At 44.5% G+C, this 4,735-nt stretch overlaps 1 long non-coding RNA gene across 1 annotated transcript; it reads right to left on the bottom strand.

The window, feature by feature from the left end:
* Positions 1 to 2,844: 2,844 nt before the first annotated feature.
* Positions 2,845 to 4,265, bottom strand: LOC117063043. The gene is made up of 2 exons (XR_004428690.1): positions 3,846 to 4,265; positions 2,845 to 3,120 (listed from the first exon to the last, which is right to left on the bottom strand). It is a non-coding gene; the product is annotated as an uncharacterized LOC117063043 (long non-coding RNA).
* Between the last annotated feature and the right edge of the window lie 470 nt (positions 4,266 to 4,735).

Here is a 4,735-nt window from a genome sequence, read left to right as displayed (position 1 = left end):
GAATCTGCAGTCTTCGGGATAGGCCATGTGCCTAGGTGTTGAGAGAGTTTTCTATGCAGCCGTCTGGGCAGCTTCAACCTGTTCCATGACTAAGCCCCTCATCTCATCAGGACTCTTGTTGTTGAAAAAGCTGATCCCCCTTTGCTTCATCTCAGGCTCCTGTTCCTAGATGGCCCTCCCCTCTCTGGGACTCCACCTCTTCCAGCCAGGCTTCCCAAATGCTGGCTGCTAACACATGAACTCCTGTTCCCCTTTCCTGCTTTTCACCTGCCCACTGCTGGCTGACCACAACATGCTCTGGGGATTGCTGTGCTCCCTCTCACGGTGTAAAGCAAGGGCTTGCTACACCCCCATTTTGATCACTCTGAGCAGCAAACACCAGGGTTTCTTTCTTTGGTTTCTGCCTCGCAGAAACCATGCTATCTGGTTTAATCTTCTCAACAAAATGTTTGAGATTAGTAGTGTTGTTTCCATTGTAGAGATGTGAAAACTGAGAATTTAGAAAAGTAGGAGACTTGCCTAGCACCACAAAATCTGTAAAGAGCAGATGCAGAATTTGAACCAACTGTATCTGTTAAGCCCGTGTTGTGCCTGCAGTGGTTAGATGCAGTACACATGATCTACCCTCCAGTGTCTAGCATCCTCCAGTGGTCACTGCTGACTCCTGACCCTTAGAAGGAGACTCCAGAGAAAGCACTTTGTACACAACAGACCCCCTAAGCACGTTGGCCTAAGCCAGCTCTTAGGTGGCCTATGTCAAGTTCAAAAAAGGAGAAAAGTAAAGACAAGAAACAGTTGCTATGAAATATCTCCCTTTGGTTGCTAATGACATGTCTATTAGCAATTCATCCTGGTAGTAATTGATCATAAAATCCAATTGTTGGCTGGTCCCATGCACCTCATAATAACAACACTGGGAAAATGACCAACAGCACACTTCTGCCAGCCCTGTAAATCCATCCTGTATTTCCAGAGTAAGAACATCCCATAAAAGGCAGGAACTGTAGAAGCTCACAAGGAAGAAATAAACATGTAACAATAGAACACAGATGGACAGTTGTGCTGGGAAGCAGCTGCGTGGGGAAAGAAGAGAATTGAGCTCTCAGGTTGTTTTTGGAAGAGCCGAGTACACATCTTGAACTTCCATGCCTTTCTCCGACCCAGATCTGAGATAGTGTCTTATGTTTCCCAGGGGTTTAAAAATACAGTGGGAAAAGACTTGGTATATATCTTAGCAACCATGTGAGCTTGGGAGCCAGGCAAATTTGCAGCTCTGCACTTACTAGCTGATGCACCTTGCTCAAGTCACCAACCCTTCCTGTGTCTCAGTTTTCTGGTCTGTAAACTGGTTGTGATACTTAGTTATGGTGAAACGTCATTAGGCGGTACTGTCGATGCTGCACAGGTCTTTGTCACTGAACAGTTGCACGTATCCTATAGCCATAATTTTAATTATGCCATGCAGCAACCTAAAGAAAGGAAGAGAAACATCTGGCAGCAGAACCACGACTTTCCGGTATGCAGAGCTGGCGCAGGGGAGGTCAGAGCCAGTTGGGGGGCATGGCTCATCCCCGCCCCAGAATCCAGTCTTGGGGAAGCATGTAAACAGGGAGGTTGCAGAAAGACACGCTGTCTGTGCGAGTGGGCAGTGTACATGTGTCCACAGCACAGGCAGCACGTGAGAGCAGAGCCCCCCAAAAAGAGCGCCACCCAAGGAGGGCTGTGGGCTGATGGACTCTAATGACATCATCTTGTTTCCAAGGCTGAACCCTATGAGAGGACAGAGTCATGCAGCCCATAAAGATCAAGTCATCTGACCAATAAATAAATAAATACAAAGAAAAAAAAAAAAACAAGATGGAAACCTAGATCCACAGCGGGAAAGTGACTTGTGCAGGGAAACTGTGGTGCCCAGTGTGGGTGGCACCTCTTCCCTCAGCCATGCAGCTTGTCTCTAACTTGATCATCATCCTTTTTAGCATGAATTTATCAATTGCCCAGTATTTGCAATGGACTATAGCGGGTACAGAGAAAAGAAAAGTGAGAAATGGCATCTATATTCAAAAGATGCTGCAGAGACAGCTCCCCACACCCAGCCTGCCTTGAGAAAAAGAAGCCACAAGAAAACTCATACTTACAACACAGACTAGGTGTTGAAGGCAGGTGGTGCAGGAGGAGCGGCACTGCAGACTAAGGAGGTCCAGAGACCATGGAAAAGTTATTGGGAGAAGGAAGGGCTTGAGCCAGTATTTGGGGAACATTGTCAAGGTCTAGACTGACAGATTAAGAGAGGAAGATCACCTCGGACAAACAGCCAACAGGACTCTCTGCCCCTTGGAAGCAGCTCTAGCAGGCTGCTGTGTAATGGAAATGCTGACTTTCACTCATACCGTGTATTTCTATAAAATTATCAATACGAGAAGTTGTCTAAAAAGGAGTGAAGTATTTTTTCATCAGGGAAGAGGCTAGATGCATGTGCTATTTCTTCCTAGAAAGCAGGAACTGGGTCCAGAATTGGTCTGGCTTCAGAAAACAAAAAAGCCTTTGCCAAGTCTAGGGTTTGCACAGCTCTCCAGTGGAGTTATGAAAAGCTCGGTTAGAACATAAAGAACGGTCTGTTCTGTGGGAGGCAATACAGCTTCACCAAGGGGAGAGGGAAAGTCAGCCTGTATCAGTCATATTTCCATCCCTGGGAGACCGTTAGGAGAAATTCAATTAAAACCCATGACTTCTACCAAATCTCTATGGTCAGTTTGAAGAGAACTAATTCTTAGAAAAAGCTGACTCCAGCATTATCTGTCTTTAGCTGAGCTCTTATGAAAAGAATATAACAGTAAAGAAAAAAATGGTATTTGCTTTTATTAAAACAAAACATAACAACAACATAAAGTTGCTGCAGAAACTTGGAGGTGCTGCAAATGTAGGTCTGTTCTGCTCGTTGGCTTTACCTCCCTCTCGTTCCTCCCTTTGTCCTCCTCATTCTTCATCTTTCTTCCTCATTCTAAGCAGAACGTTTACAAAATTCAGGCTTTCTGTAGGGGTGAATAGCTGAGCTTTAGTTCTCCCCTGGGGCAGAATATTAGCAAGGACAGTGAGCTTAGTTTTGACTGACTCTGGCATCTTCACAAAGCAAAAACCAAGGTATTGCCGTAAGAAAACTGGATTGGGAGTTGGGAAAGGGTATGACTTAATGATAAAGGAATTAAAGAGACACATTGGCATTATTTTTTTCTCCTGACACCTGCACAATACCAAAAGATAAATCAGAACAGAAAACGTTAAAATTGGAAAGGAACTTAGAAATCACCTAGTCAAGGGAGGACAAATTCCACACCCAGTACCATCTCTAAGGTATTGGCATTGCTAATCTCTTCTCTCCGGAACTTTGTGTTGAGTAGGATTCTGAGGCTCAAATTAAACTCACCAGGATTGACTCTTCTCATCAGAGAGCAATGCCTAGTCTTAGAGAACAGAAGTGGCAGTGTCTGCATCTGGTATTAGCATTCTTTATTTAGTTCAACAAAGTCACATGGAGACAATATGTTACATCCTGACTTTAAACATTAGTTCAGAGAAGAAAAGATGCTGAGATCCCTGCTTCAGTTATCCATGACTACATAACAAACCACTACCAAACTTTGTGTCCTAACAACAATGACTTATTATTGTGCACAGCCTTGTGGGTAATGAGCTTAGGGTGCAGGTCGGGGAGACTGGTGGTTCTCACATGATAACTCAGAGCTCCCAAGAAAGCAAATGTGGAAGCATCTAGACTTCTTAAGGACCTGTCTAGAATTGGCTGGGCAGCATTTTCATCACATTCCACTGGTCAAAGGTGTTCTTACCTTGTATATACCTGTAGAGATGAGATAATTTTGGCCATCTTTGCAGATAATCCACCACAGTCCCTCCATGTTGCCTTCATGCAGCAGGTAGGTGAATACCCCATAGGCTTTGCCACCTGGAACAGGAAAGTCAAACTGTCAGTCTCAAGTCCCTAACCTGTGAACTGCTGATAATTCTTACCCCCCAGTTATCATGGTGAAGACCAACAAGATAATGAACATGCAGCACATATCTGTATCACAAGAATTCCATGAAAAGAGCTCAAACTTTTATTATCATCATTTCATTTATGCCTCTTAGCATGAAAAAAGAGGCTGAGAAGGGAAGATGGTGGTTAGGAATTGCTAAGCAGCAGGCCACATGGGTGACCCAGCGTGGACTGGCCTGAACACAGCCTCCATCTCCCCACCCTGGCCAATGTTCTCATATGGACACAACTGGCTTTGTTTCATCAGAATGAAGGCCTCCCTGATGATAGCTCAGTGTTTCCACAGAAATGTCCAAGGAACATGATTATAGAGTCAGTCCCATTCATTAACACAGAGGGTTAGGGGTTGGGAAAATCATCTAATCCAACAGCCTTATTTTGAAAACAAAGTTTCCACGCCCTAGACGTTCATGGAAGCTCATGAAAGACTCCTAATTACAGTGCCCTTCCCGTGGTGACATGGGCTTCTTATTTAGTTCTCTTCAGAAAACCTGGAGAGAGGCCTCCCTGGCCAATGGCAGTGGGGATTAGAAGCAGTCCATTTCTGTCAATATTTATATTCTATTTTAATAACGCCTGTCTTCTTACAATCAAGTGCAACCTAATTTCTCCAGAGCTGACACTCCCGAGTGTACAGAATCCCCATTTGATTTTGCTGTTTGGGATTTTACCCACTCAGTG

This window comes from Trachypithecus francoisi, unplaced genomic scaffold, assembly GCF_009764315.1.
Source record: "Trachypithecus francoisi isolate TF-2019V2 unplaced genomic scaffold, Tfra_2.0 Lachesis_group17, whole genome shotgun sequence".
Lineage (NCBI taxonomy): Eukaryota > Metazoa > Chordata > Mammalia > Primates > Cercopithecidae > Trachypithecus > Trachypithecus francoisi.
The sequence above is the reverse complement of the archived record's forward strand: the minus strand, read 5'-3'. Positions and strand labels throughout refer to the sequence as shown.